The 15,459-nt window shown below is 43.3% G+C and overlaps 1 protein-coding gene across 1 annotated transcript in view; it reads right to left on the bottom strand.

Annotated features, from left to right (window-relative positions):
- The window catches only part of ing5a (inhibitor of growth family, member 5a), a 40,808-nt gene extending 27,417 nt beyond the window's left edge, over positions 1-13,391 (bottom strand). The window contains exon 1 of the mRNA XM_072573152.1: positions 12,118-13,391. The gene's annotated coding sequence lies outside the window, so the exon portion shown is untranslated. The remainder of the gene's footprint in view (positions 1-12,117) is intronic.
- Positions 13,392-15,459: the final 2,068 nt, after the last annotated feature.

Raw genomic sequence — 15,459 nt, 5'->3', positions numbered from 1 at the left:
GCCAGTGTAAAATAAATGACACTACTGATTAAGATCTTGTCTCGGACTGAAATTATTGAAGTGTGAGCTTTGTTTCTCACAACTGGGGGCTCGTCCGGGATGTTCTTCCATCGCTGGGGGGAGTGGCTGGCCCTGGACACTGGGAAGACGCGACCTGTTCCCCATTGAGGAGCGGTCTCGTGTCCCGGTTTGGTCCGTTCCCTCGGGCGGCTGGTACAAATCCCACAAGAGAGACATCTGAATCAGACAGTGACGGGAGGTCAATAGACAATATGGCAAAAAAGGGCCAGGCAACTCTGTGCACAGACCAAGGTAAGAAAATTTACTTTTAAGTACTGCCTTGGTGGCCGGGATTGAGTTTTAGTAGTTAATAAGGGACTAACAAAGGAACTCAATATGGGTTGTGCTGTGGGTAAGGAAAAAGCCTCCTGGAGAACAAAAGAAGAAAAAGGCAATAGAAATGGAGGCGGGGTCCCTTACAACATACCTCCAGAAAGTCCTTTGGGCAGGATGTTGTGGAATTGAAATAATACTAGTACAAGGGAGAAAGATGATTAAATATTGTTGCTTCGTATGGACTAAGGAATCCATTCTTCGTCCTGCCGTCTTCTGGCCAAAATACAGGTCGGACGAAGACTGGGTTTGTAAATATCTGAATTTATATGTCAGTGTGTGAGAGAGAAAGAATGAAAAGAGCTGTACAGCTGGTAGAAAATTTAACCCTTTGTGATTTGGTTTGAATGAACATTTGTTTGTTGGTGATTGAATGTTTGCGTTTTATTCCCTGGAGCTTGAGTTCCAGGACTGTTTTGAATCTGATTTTTATTATGGAAACTTAACATGATTTCTTTAAAGGTTAAGGATTCTATCGAGATTATGAGAAAAAGAATGATAACTCCTGTTCTTTTTACAGGTCATGACTGCCTTACTATCAGTTTCTAACGAATCTCTTTTATCTTTACATAAAAGCAATTTATGGAGGACAGTTGAAGTTTCAGTTCAACATTAGATTGTAGTAAAAACAAAATTCTATGGTTAATATCTGTGACCTTGGATTCGGCCATTGTTCATGCATTAGAAGTTTTTTTTTTAACTTGAATAGACAAATTCTTTTCAGGCAGCTCTGATTATTTTACGACCTATAGTATTGTAATTGAGCAATGATTGGTCAGGACTACATAAGAAAACTAATTTTGGATTTAAATTAAGGGACTAAAACTGGGTGATTACAGTGGATTTCAAAATTTGGAACTGTGTGCATTTTACATTTTAAATATTAAATACTGAATAAATTAACATAAATATATAAATATATTTACAAGTTAGGAACAGGCTTTAAAGTGAGTTAAGCATGAATTGATAAATTGGTGTTTAAAGTTATGGGGAGCTAGAAATATTGCAATATTTCTTTTAAAAAGAAAAAAGGGAAGAATGTAATGACTTATCCTCTTCGGGAGGTACCAATAGGGGACAAAGAGATTGGGTTTGTGAGTGCCCCCCTCACCAGTGGAGAGGTCAGAACATTTAAAAAGGAAATGAAGGTCCTGGTTGAGGATCCGGTCGGGTTGTCTGAACAAATTGATCAATTTTTGGGGCCCAGTCTGTGTACGTGGGCTGAGTTAATGTCTATTTTGAATATACTATTTACTGGGGAGGAAAGGGGACTTATACGGGGAGCAGCCATTAAAATATGGGACAGGGAACACCCGATTGGAGATGGGGATGCTGGACAGGGAGAGACGAAGTTTCCCCTCAGAGACCCCCAGTGGGAAAATCAAAACACGGAGCATTAAGAAGGAATGAGGGAATTGAAAGACCTGGTTCTAAAAGGTATAAGAGAGGCAGTTCCGAAGTCGCAGAATCTGACTAAAGCCTTTGAAGTTACAGGAGAAAGATGAGACTCCTTCAGCTTTCTTGCAGAGATTAAGAGACTCAGTGCGGAAATACTCTGGAATGAACCCTGAGGACCCAGTGGCACAGGGTCTTTTGAAAGTACATTTTGTGACAAAAGCATGGCCAGACATACAGAGAAAGATACAGAAGATAGAAGGGTGGAGTGAAAAACCATTAGATGAATTGTTAAGAGAGGTACAGAAAGTGTTTGTAAAGAGAGAGGATGAGCGACAAAAACAGAAGGTGAAAATGATGGTAGCTACGGTTGATGAGGTAGTTAAGAAAAGAATGGAACCAATATTGAGCAATCGGAGCGGCGGGTGGCAGCATGTCGGACAGAGAGGAAAAGGGAGAGGGAGAGGACAAGGGGGAGCATATGATAGAGGGTTTGAGCGATAGGGGCAGAGATGGAGGTCTCCACAGAAAGGATGCTATTATTGTGGAAAGATAGGGTATTTTAGGCAGGAGTGTCTGATCTACAAAGGGAAGAAAGGGCAGTTCCGCTTATGAATTTTGATAATGAAAAGGGGTGTCAGGGGTTCCTGCCCTCGGGGACCCACCAGGAACTCTTGATAAACTTGAAGGTGGGACCCTGTAGGGAAGAAGTAGTCTTCCTAGTAGATACGGGGGCAGCACGGTCATCGCTGAATTTTAAACCAAAGAAAGTAGAAATGTCGACACGGTCAATTACTGTTTCTGGGGTGAAAAGGGAGGGATTTACTGTTCCAGTATTTGAACCTATGATAATAGAAGGTCCTAAGGATACAGTCACAGGGGCATTGTTGTATATCCCTGATACAGGAAGTAACTTACTAGGGAGAGACTTAATTATCCTATTAGGACCGGGGATTGGAATTCAGGAAGAAGAATTAGTTGTATAAATGGCAATGTTGACAGGGGATATAGAGAGAGAGATAGACCCTATTGTATGGGCTAGGGAAGGGAATCGTGGAAGACTACAGATCCCTCCCCTTGAAATAAATTTAAAAAGGAAAGGGGACATTGTCTGTGAGCGACAATATCCCATTTCCATAGAAGGTACACAAGGACTGCAGCCAGTAATTGAGGGACTGATTAGAGATTAAGTAAGATCCCCCATGACCACAAATGGTTTAGTGTGATAGATTTAAAGGATGCCTTTTGGGCTTGTCCCTTGGCGGAGGAAAGATTTAGGACTATCCCCCTATGAAATCTTATTTGGATTACCTTATCTGGGAACGAATGGAGAATTGCCAATTCCCGAAACTAAAGATTTGTTTTTAAAGAAGTATATACTGGGCTTGTCCTCCTCTTTGTCTTTCCTCAGGAAACAGGGTTTATTGGCACAGGCTCCACCCCTTGAATTCACCGTTCATCCCATCCGGCCAGGCGATTGGATCTTAGTAAAATCATGGATAGAGACTAAATTGCAGCCGGACTGGGAAGGGCCGTACAAGGCTCTTCTGACTACTGAAACGGCAATAAGGACAGCGGAGAAAGGCTAGACTCACTACACTCGGATCAAAGGGCCAGTGGACCCTCCAGTTGAGGAAGAAGTCTGGACAGCCGAATCAACACAAGACCCACTGAAACTCAGACTAAAGAGACTTTGAGTAACTGATTATACAGTGGCGATGTGAGCGCAGGGATTATTTCTGTAGGGTTGCATATTAAGTCGTTTTGTGCTTCAGCATGATGTTTAAAGTACTGTGAATGCTTAAGAGTTATGATGCTAGCCCTCTTAGTATTGGGATTTTGTCAAATATCATTTTCATATGTATTATTAACGGTTCCTGAGTCTGATAATCCACAAGTAATAGACGCTGATGCATGCAGCTTAGTAAATTGTGGGGATGTAGATAATCAGAGACAGTACCGCAGCTCTGAGATACATCTTAAGTCCTATGGGGATGGCCTTGGGGATGGTACTTGGTATAATGGTCTCGTCACAGTACACCGGACCCCCTTCCAACCAGCTCGCGATTGTCCCAATAAAAAGTGTAACCCAATATACCTGACAATAAAGAAAACCATATGGCACGAAGCAATTTTGTGGGGGGGGGGGCACCTATGAGATACAATTAAATGAAACGTTTGGGATAGAAATGAAAGCAAATGGGAAGGATTTCGTGGGCTGTTGTTTTCGAATTAGGACAGGGAAAACGGGCAGAACTACTGGGTAATAAGATACAACCTTTCACCCCTCCCGATGATCCTAAAGTAGTAAAAATTATAGAGGTAAAGGACTTGAAACAGACCATTGAAATAGAAACTGGATAGGGGGATGCAAATGCCTGGGTTGAATGGGTAACATATACTGTAAAAAGTCTGAACAAAAGCAATTGCTATGCATGTGCCTCTGGTAGGCCAGTGGCCCAGGTGGTTCCCTTTCCGCTCGGGTGGAAGGGAGACAGGAAGGGCATGAAATGTATGATAGCCCTGTATCAGGATAAGACTGCAAGGAATGATAGGAATTGTACCTCCCTATCTCTGATGTTCCCTCCCTTGGAGAAGAAAGATGCAAAAGACCCCCCCACATTTTCCGCCGCAGTTGGAAATCACACATCGTGTGTGCGTAGACGAGGTACAAGTTGGTTGAGAGATTTGGGGGAGCTGAAATTATGTACAGAGATTAAGAATGTAACCGAAACGGAGAAGGGAGGGAACTACTCAGCACTAAAGGTTCCCTGAGCGGATCTGTGGTGGGACTGTGGAGGCAAAATATTGAGGCCCATGCTACCTCCAGATTGGAGAGGGACATGTGCAATTGTACAATTGGCAATTCCATTTACCCTGGGATTTGAGAAGGAAAAGATAGGAGGGAAAAAGGGAAGGGGTAAAAGATCACTGTTAGACACTTCTTTCGATGACAGGATTTATCTCAATTCAGTAGGAGTCCCTAGGGGGGTACCTGATGAATTCAAGGCTCGTAACCAGATTGCAGCAGGCTTTGAGTCAGCTCTCTTCTAGTGGGTAACAATTAATAAAAATGTAGATTGGATAAATTACATTTTCTATAATCAACAGCGATTTATAAATTATACAAGAGATGCGGTTAAAGGAATATCAGAACAGCTTGATGCGACAAGTAGGATGGCATGGGAGAACAGAATGGCCCTTGATATGATTAAAGAAAAAGGGTGTGTGTGTGTGTGTGTGATGTTAGGAGGAAGTTGTTGTACCTTTATTCCTAATAACACTGCACCTGATGGTTCAATTACTCGGGCCTTAAGGGGATTGGCTACCTTAGCAGAAGAACTATATCGACTAAATAATGAGGGGATGAGTGAGACCAAGATGGATGAAATCTCCGGAAGGATGCTTGCAAATTTCGGGGGCGATGCTTAAAAGAAAAATTGCAGAAGATAACAAATGGTAATTAAAGAAAAAGGGGAAATTGTAGGATGTGGGAAAAATAATGTTACTTCTGCAATTCCATTTTACAAAGTAAATGAACTCACACCAGTGTGTAATTGTTTTAGCCAAGAGCTGAGTCAACAAGAATGGAAACTATGTGGAGGAAATACATAATTTTTTTTTGTATTAGCTAAAAATGTATGCAAGAAAGAAACGGGACTGCAAGACAATGGTAGATATTACGGGCGAATAGATAAAATGCTGTGAAGAGAGGCAGTTAAATTAGATATGCCTGTATAAACAGTAGGTATAAACATCTGTTTCCCTCTTTTACAAAAACACAGGAACAAACCCCAATTAAAAGGGCTTAGTGATAAGATGCTGTGAGGGGGCAGCACAGATGGAGGGAGTAGATAATGGTAAGCAAAGTATGGGATGAGGTCAAATGGCCTTGTGAGGTCAGAAATAAGCATTCTGTCACAGACAAGGCCGGATAAGACAAGAGATAAACAGGAGTAATGGGTACCAGTCTTAGGGAAGTGGAGGATGTAAACAGGGGGGGAAACAATGAAATAAGAAAAAAAATGTAGGAACCAAATTATATAAATATCGAGTATTTGTTGAATTCAGTGTGTTTTGTCCCTGCCTTGTAGACATCACACCCACTTGCAAGTAAAATAAATGACACTACTGATTCAGATCTTGTCTCGGACTGAAATTATTGAAGTGAGTGAGCTTTGTTTCTCACAAAAAGAACCTTGATTATCTGAAGGACACAGGCAAGATTTTGTTCAGATAATCGAATGCCAGACAACATAGTTTAGCCAAGCATTGGGACCTTGTGATCTTGTTTGGACAATCGAATGCTGGATAATTGAGCTTCCTCTTGTAATCAGTTAGGGGAATGAGTCTGGGTGGGTTACTCTCTGGAGGGTCGGTGTGTTTCTACTCTGTAGGGTTTCTATGATTCTAATGTTTCGATTCTAGATAACTTCATCAAAGGGGGTGTTTCAACAATGGCACTTCTATAGTTTGGGGGTTTGTGGTGGGGAGGTAGTGGGTGTAGGGTGCTGTCGGAGAAAAGATGTTGGTAGTTTATGTTGAATGATCGGAATATGAGAATGGCAGAACAATGGTATGTCTCCTGCCAGACTTGAAAGAGTCAATTGTTGCCAAGCTGGGAAAGCACAGCAGGAAAGTCACTGTTTTAGGCCAGGACTTGATACATTGTGGGGCAATTCATCAGAATTGGGGCAGGGAGCTGTCTGACCTGCTTTGCTTCACATCTATTGAACCTTGCTTCCAGCATCTGCAGTCCTTACTGTCTCCAAGACTTGAAAGAACAGTAAGTGGGATGGAGGAGAGAAGGACATAATGACGAGCTAAAAGAAAGGAAAAGAAATGGTTCACAATCTAAAAGGGTAACTAGGGAAGGAATAGGGCCCCTCAAAGATCAGCAAGGTGGCCTTTGTGTGGAGCTGCAGGAGACGGTGAGATACTAACCGAGTATTTTGCATGAGTGTTTACTGTGGAAAAGGACAGTTTGCATTGTTTCATTAGAACACAACAGCATGCCAAGGAAGACATGTGGGTAGGCGAGCAGGACGCTGTGTTAAAATGATCAGTTACTGGAAGATCAAGGTCCTGCTTTGCGAAGAACAACATTTCATCTTCAGACTAGACACATTACAGCCTCCTGGACTTAATATTGAGTTCAACACCTTTAAATTTTGAACCATTTCTTTCCTTTCTTTTAGCTCATTATCATGTCCTCCCCTCCCCCATCCCACTGACTGTCCTCTCAAGTCTGGCAGGAGACATGCCATTGTTCTGCCATTCTCACATTCTAACCACTTAATATAAACTTTGACCATCTTTTCTCCAACAGCACCCTACACCCACTACCCCCCACCATACCATGACCCCTGAATTATAGCATAAATGCTGTCCCCTCCAATCTCACTTTAGTTTTGATGAAGAGTCATCGAGACTCGAAATGTTAGCTGCCTGATGTGGAGTGGACTAGAGGTTTGCAACTGGTTCAAGGAACCAGGATCCTATTAAATAAAACTATTTAAGTGGCTACCCAGCTTCCCAAATCTCTAAAATACAGTATAGTAGAATATCTGGTCCACTCTTAAGACGGTCATCATTGATGCTAGGAAAAACTTGATTGGTTGCTCAACCAGGAAACACCAAGACTAGCTTGATGAGAATGATCAGTAGATCCTGGAACAGTTAAGCCAGAAATGATTCTGAGTGTAAAACAACAATCGTTTTCAGAAGAGAAAAGGCAGGCCTACAGGCAACTGAAGGCTGAGGTCCAACAAGAAAGCCACAATGTAAAAAACAGTTGGTGGGTGGAAAAAGCATGAAGGCCTAATAAATGGATGACAACCATGATATGCATGGTTTCTCCTGTGCTGTCAAGATCACACATGGACCAAAATGCTACGGGCACTTAAAAAGGTGGAAGACAGACAAATGAGTAGCAGTGACCACATGGGAAGTGATTCAAACAGAGAAAGAAACTGTCTTTTGAGGGTGGCGCAGTGGTTAGCACTGCTGCCTCACAGCACCAGGGTCCCAGGTTCGATTCCAGCCTCGGGCAACTGTCTATGTGGAGTTTGCACAACCTCCCTGTGTCTGCGTGGGTTTCCTCCCATAGTCCAAAGATGTACAGGTCGGGTGAATTGGCCATGCTAAATTGCCCATAGTGTTAGGTGCATTAGTCAGAGGGAGATGGGTCTGGGTAGGTTACTCTTCAGAGGGTTGGTGTGGACTTGTTGGGCTGAAGGGCCTAGTTCCACACTGTAGGGAATCTAAAAAGAAATTGACAGTGCTGTCTGACCCAGCAGTGAATCTGCATAGCTACTGCTTCTGCTGTTTGATTTCAAGTATGTTTGGACATTGGAGTTCATCTGAGAAAAATTAATAAACAGCAAAATTTGCAGCTGACCTTGGGGAAACCTGTGTGGGAGAGCTCACAGCTAAGTAGCTTTTTAAAGTGTAACCTGACTGTTTATGTTGTAAAGCTATAATAGTGAGTAGAATGGGTTCTTTTCTGATTATATGGATAAAGGACGAAGGCCTACTTCTGCTCCTAGTTCTTAGGTTCTTATGATCTTATAAGTTGGCCTGGGGCAGTGTTTTTTTAGAGCAGTAAGATAGTGCTATTTTCTGGGTCTATCGATAGCTAGATGGCCTTTAATAGAGTGATGTACTCTTTCCGTCGGCTGTGGGAGATTGGGGAGAGTTTCCATGTTACTGGTGATGTCTGCAGGATACATGTTTGGTTGTGAATCCTATTGGATTGCTAAGATTGGTTGCAGCGGCAGTTAGAGGCAATGAGGAACTTATAGAAGCTAGAGGGTGTGATGAATGGCTGCTGTAGGACGGGAGAAAAACCCCAGATACAGCCAGGCTTACCGCAGGAAAGGTAAGAGAGGGAGGCAAGTCGTGCAGGAGTACCCTGTGGCTATCTCAGACAAATATGCTCTTTTTGGAAATGTAGGGGGTGATGGACTCTACAGGAATGTAGCACGGACAGCCAGGTTTCTGTTATTAATACTGGTTGTAATGTAACGAGGGGTACGTCAGGTTCCAAGTGATCGAATGTAATTGGCGAATCTCTAACCAGAGGCACAGACAGTTTCTGTTGCCGACAGTGAAAAATCAGAATGGTGTGTTGCCTCCCTGGTTCCAGGGTCAAGGATATCTCAGAGAGGGTGCGTAATGTTCTCAAAAGGGAGAGGGACCAGCAAGAAATTGTTGTATACATTGGAACTAATGACAAAGGAAGGAAAAAGGATGAGATTCTATGGAGAGAATATGACAAGTTAGGCAGAAATGTAAAAAGGTCCTTGAGGGTAGTAATATTTGGGTTACTCCCAATACCACGAGCTAGTGAAGGTAGGAATAGGAGGGTGAAAAACATTAATGCATGGCTGAGGAGCTGGTGCAGGGGAGATAGATTCATATTTTTGGATCATTGGACTCTCTTCTCGGGTAGAAGTGATCTATACAAGAAGGATGGATTGCACCTGAATTCGAAGGAAATGAACATACTGGTAGGGAAAGTTGCTCAAGCTGCTTGGGAGGATTTAAACTGGTGGGGGTGAGACCCAGGGAGATAATCAGGAAAGAGATAGTCTGAAACTGGTACAGTTGGTAAAAGGAGCAAGTCAAACCGTCAGGGCAGGCAGGAACAAAGCAGAGAATGATCAAATAAACTATGTTTATTTCAATGCACGAGGCAGATGAACTCAAGGCATGATTGGGAATGTGGGACTGGGCTATCCTAGCAATTACAGAGACATGCTCAAGGATAGACAGGACTGGCAGCTTAATGCTCCAGGGTATAGATACTATAGGAAGGATAGAAATGGAGGCAAGAGGGGAGAGGGAGTGGCATTTATTATTAGGGATAATATTACAGCTACAGTTAGGGAAGGGTTTTTCTGGGAATACATCCAGGGAAGTTGCTTGGGTGGAACTGAGAAATAAGAAAGGGAAGATCATATATTGGGATTGTACCATAACCACCCCGCGCCCCACCCCCACCCCCACCCCCAGTAGTAAGCAGGAAATTGAGAAACAAATTTGTACAGCGACCTTTGTAATCTGAAGAATAATAGGGTGGTTATGAGTAGGGGATTTTAATTTTCCAAACATAGACTGGGACTGCCATAGAGTTAAAGGCTTGGAGAGGAATTCAAGTGTGCACAAGAACATGTTCTGATTCAGTATATTGTTGCACTGACAAAAGATACAAAACTTGACCTGCTTTTGAGAAATAAGGGGCAGAACAGATGACTGAGGTGCCAGTGAATAAGGAGCCAGTGATCATAATCCTAATAAAATAGGGATGGAAAAGGATAGACCAAATCTAAAAGTTAAAATTCTAAATTGGAGGAAGGCTAGTTTTGATGGCAAGAACTTTCAAATGTTGATTAGGTGCTGATGTTTGCAGGTAAAGAGTCAGCTGGAAAATGGAAAGCCTTCAAAAATGAGATAACAAGAGTCCAGAGACAGTATATTCCTGAAAGGCAAGGCTGGTAGGTGGAGGGAATGCTGGATGATGAGAGAAATTGTGGGTTTGGTTAAGAAAAAGAAGGAAGCACATGTCAGGTATAGAAAGCAGAGATCGAGTGAATCCTTAGAAGAGTATAAAGGCAGTAGAGCCATAGAGATGTACAGCATGGAAACGGACCCTTCGGTCCAACTTGTCCATACTTAAGAGGGAAATCAGGAGGGCAAAAAGGGGACATGAGATAGCTAGGCAAACACGGTTAAGGGGAATCCAAAGGGATTTTATAAATGCATTAAGGACAAAAGGATAACTAGGGAGAGATTAGGCCCCCTCAAAGATTAGCAAGGCAGCCTATTGAATCACAGGAGATGGGCAAAATACCAAAGGAGTATTTTGCATCAGTGTTTACTGTGGAGAAGGATATGGAAGATAAAGAACGTGGGGAAATAAATAGTAACATCTTGAAAAATGTCCATATTACAGAGAAGGTGGTGGTGGATGACATAAAACGCAAAGAGATGGATAAATCCCCAGGACCTGATCCAGAGTACCCTAGAACTCCGTGGGAACTGATTGCTGGTCCCCTTGCTGAGATATTTGTATCATTGATAGCTACAAGTGGTGTGCCAAAAGACTGGAGGGCTAACATGGTGTCACTATTTAAGAAAAGTGGTAAGTAAAAGTGAGGGAACTATTAACCATTGCCAAGTATTTGGAGGGAATCCTGTGGGACAGGATCTACATGTATTTGGAAAGGCAATTACTGTTTAGGGATGGTCAACATAGCTTTGTGTGTAGGAAATTGTGTAGGAACTTGATTGAACTTTTTGAATAAGTAACATAGAGGATTGATGAAGGCAGAACAGTGGACGTGCTCTGTATGGACTTCAGGAAAGTGTTCGACATGGTTCCTCATGGTAGACTCGTTAGCAAGGTTAGATGACATGTAATGCGGGGAGAACTGGTCACTTGGATTCAGGACTGGCTCAAAGATAGAAGACAGAGGGTGGTGGTGGAGGGTTGCTTTTCAGACTGGAGGCCTGTGAACAGTGGTGTGCCACATATTTCGGAGCTGGGTCCGTTGCTTTTTGTCACTTATATGAATGATTTGAATGTGAATATAGGAGGTATGCTTAGTAAGTTTGCAGATGACACCAAAATTGGAGGTGTAGTGGAAAGCGAAGAAGGTTACATCAGAGTACAACAGATATAACATGGAGGTGTCAGCATTGGACTGGGCTGGACTAGGTCAGAAGTCACACAATGCCAGGTTATAGTCCAACAGGTTTATTTGAAATCACAAGCTTTCAGACCACTGTCCCTTCACTAGGAAGAAGTGAAGGCACAGAATTTATAGCAGAGAGATCAAAAGGTCATACGAAAGGCGTGAGTGGACATACCAAATAATAAGTTTCTGCAGGTGATCAAACGTGTCAGGTGGTATGAGCAAAGTGTCAACAGCTGAATGACAAGTGAAAGGATGACCTACAATCCTAATTGAGGCAGAGAGATAACTACAAAAATTAAACCAAGGTAATGCTGGAGATAAACCAAATGGCTGGAATAACATGTTAGATATAGGAGTCGCATGCTGAGGGTCTAACCAAAGTAACAAGTAATCCAAAACTGTACAAACTAATTAAGGTAGAGAGATTATAACAGATTACCAAGGTTTTGGTGTCAAAACAAGTCAGTAGAGAAGATTTTACAGATACAGAACAGTATGGTGGGGTTACATGAAGCGCAACATGATCACGTTTGAGGCCATCTTTATGAGTATGGAACTTGACTATCAGTTTCTGCTCGATGATTCTACGCTGTTGTGTATCTTGAAGGCCTTCTTGGAGGATGCTTACCTGACAATTGGAGGCTGAATGTCCTTGATCACTGAAGTGTTCCCTGTCTGGGAAAGAACATTCCTGTCTAGAGAGTTTTGTGTGGTGTCTATTCAATTGTTGTTGTAGCGTCTGCACAGTTTCACTAATATATCATGTCTCAGAGCATCTTTGCCTGCAGTGTATGAGGTAAATAACATCGGCTGAGTCACATGAGCATCTGCCGTTTACATTGTGGGTCGTGTGCCCACGTGTGATGTTAGTATCCATGTCGATGAACTGGTATGTCTTACAGAGATTGCCATGGCAGGGTTGTGTGGCATTGTAGTCGATGTTGTCCTGAAGGCTGGGTAGTTTGCTGCAATTGATGGTCTGTTTAAGGTTTGGCAGCTGTTTGAAGGTGAGAATTGGACGCGTAAGGATCATCTTGGCTAGATGTTCATTGCCATCAATGACATACTGAAGGAGAACATGGTATAGTTCCTCCACTCCAGTGAAGTACTGGACGACGAAGGCCACTCTATTAGTTGTGTCCTGTGTCTGTCCTCTGAGGAGGTCATCGCAGTTTTTGCTGTGGCACGTTGGAACTGGCAATTGATGTGTTGAGCATCCCACTTTGAAAAAGTTCTTTGCCTCCCTCAATTGATGAATCGAGCATTGTATCACTTTATGAGGGCATCTTTCAGCATCTTTAGGTGTCCACTGCATTCTTCCTTGACTGACCAGATCCTGTATACATGCAGGGCTTGTCCATTATTTAACATGTTTAGGGTGGAAGCCAGAGAATTGCAGCATCTTGAGGTTATCCGTGGGCTTGTAGTAGATTGGGATACAGAGGTGGATTAGTGGTGCTGGAAGAGCACAGCAGTTCAGGCAGCATCCAACGAGCAGCGAAATCAACGTTTCGGGCAAGAGCCCTTCATCAGGAATAAAGGCAGTGAGCCTGAAGCATGGAGAGATAAGCTAGAGGAGGGTGGGGGTGGGGAGAGAGTAGCATAGAGTACAATGGGTGAGTGGGGGAGGAGATGAAGGTGATAGGTCAAGGAGGAGAGGGTGGAGTGGATAGGTGGAAAAGAGGATAGGCAGGTCGGACAAGTCAAGGAGACAGTAACTGAGCTGGAAGTTTGAAACTAGGATGAGGTGGGGGAAGGGGAAATGAGGAAGCTGTTGAAGTCCACATTGATGCTCTGGGGTTGAAGTGTTCCGAGGCGGAAGATGAGGCGTTCTTCCTCCAGGCATCTGGTGGTGAGGGAGCGGCGGTGAAGGAGGCCCAGGATCTCCATGTCCTCGGCAGAGTGGGAGGGGGAGTTGAAATGTTGGGCCACGGGGCGGTTTGGTTGATTGGTGCGGGTGTCTCGGAGATGTTCCCTAAAGCGCTCTGCTAGGAGGCGCCCAGTCTCCCCAATGTAGAGGAGACCACATCGGGAGCAACGGATACAATAAATGATATTGGTGGATGTGCAGGTGAAACTTTGATGGATGTGGAAGGCTCCTTTAGGGCCTTGGATAGAGGTGAGGGAGGAGGTATGGGCACAGGTTTTACAGTTCCTGCGGTGGCAGGGGAAAGTGCCAGAATGGGAGGGTGGGTCGTAGGGGGGTGTGGACCTGACCAGGTAGTCACGGAGGGAACGGTCTTTGTGGAAGGCGGAAAGGGGTGCCTTTATTCCTGATGAAGGGCTTTTGCCCGAAACGTTGATTTCGCTGCTCGTTGGATGCTGCCTGAACTGCTGTGCTCTTCCAGCACCACTAATCCAGTATTTGGTTTTCAGCATCTGCAGTCATTGTTTTTACCTTGGGATACAGAGGTGTCTGTCCTTGATGAAGATGCGTGTGTCCAAGAATAAGACTGATTCTAAAGAGTAGTCTATAGAAGTCTGGTGGTGCGATGAAACTTGTTGATATCATTGTGTAGTCATTTCAGTGATTCCTTGCCGTGAGTCCAAAGGAAGAAAATGTTATTGATGTATCATGTATATAGTGTTGATTGAATGTCCTGTGCAGCAAAGAAGTCTTACTCGAATTTTTGCATGAAACTTTTGGCATATTAGGGTGCAAACTTTGTCCCCGTGGCTGTTCTGTGTGTCTGGATACAGAGCTAATTGTCAAAGATGAAAATGTTGTCGTCAAGGATGAAACAGACTAATTGTAGGATGGCATCTGGAAATTGGCAATTGTTAGTGTTGAGTACTGAGGCTGTTTCAGCTATGCCGTCATTGTGGGGAAGGAAGAGAACATCCCGAGAGAGCACCAAGATGCCACAGTTGTGAGCATTTTCAAAAAAGGAACCAAGGCCGATTGTGGTAACTACAGGGGAATCTCTCTCATAGTGACTGTTGGAAAAGTCATCCTCAAGGTCCTTTTTAACCATTTCCTCCATGTCCCTGAGGAACTCCTCCTGGAATCGCCACGTGGCTTTTGGCCACAGAAGTTGGGTGCACAACGGTCATTTCATCATGTGACAGCTCCAGAAGAAATGCATGTGGTCCAAAAGACCGACACAAGATTCTCCAAGCAGGTGCTCTACTCTCAGCTTTGAAACAGCAGGTGAGCCCCAGGTGGACGGAGGAAGCACTTCAGTGATACTGTCAAGGCCTCACTGGTGAAGTGCAGCATACCCAGATGACCACAAATCCATTGTTGATTGTTGGGAAAACCCATCTGGTTCACTAATGACCTAAATGTGTGAAATAAAAGAAAACTCTATCATATCAAACTCCAACAGAAAACTCAAAAAAATAAAGAAACCAGGTGGGCGGCCTGACGTGGGCCGAGACAATGACATTAACAAACACACATTCTGTCAAATAAGCTGTTCTTACTCAGTCTAGTCCATTGCAACACGTAGACATTTTTAAACTACAGTAAGTCTCTCAGAAATATTCAAGAAGGCAACTCACCACCTTCATAAGGGTCATTAAGATGGTCAATAACTTCTGACCTTGACAGTGACTCCTTCATCTCTGTATCCAACAGAGGGCGGCAGAGAGCTATCACTGAGGAACGTCCCGGGAAGAGTCAGCTTAGTCACCAAAGCACAGCAGGTTAGTCAGCATCCAAGGAATAGGAGAATTGATATTTCGAGCATAAGCCCTTCATCTTGATTACAGTCCATTTTGGAAATAGAACCAGTCTGACTCAAGATTGGGATACAGACAGACTCTAACCTCACACCAATTAATGCATTGTCTGAGCTGTCACCTTTTTTTTAATAAAAACCTTAAGTTATATCAAGAATGTGACTTAAAAGAACTTCTGAGATTTACATATTAATGAACTGAAACCTGCAAACCATTCTAAAAAGTGAAAGATTTAACAGCAATCTAGGTTTGTTCAACATATCATTTCAATTGCATGGCACGGTAA

The sequence above is a fragment of the Chiloscyllium punctatum genome, chromosome 6, assembly GCF_047496795.1.
Source record: "Chiloscyllium punctatum isolate Juve2018m chromosome 6, sChiPun1.3, whole genome shotgun sequence".
Lineage (NCBI taxonomy): Eukaryota > Metazoa > Chordata > Chondrichthyes > Orectolobiformes > Hemiscylliidae > Chiloscyllium > Chiloscyllium punctatum.
This window is presented reverse-complemented; position numbering and strand designations above follow the sequence as displayed.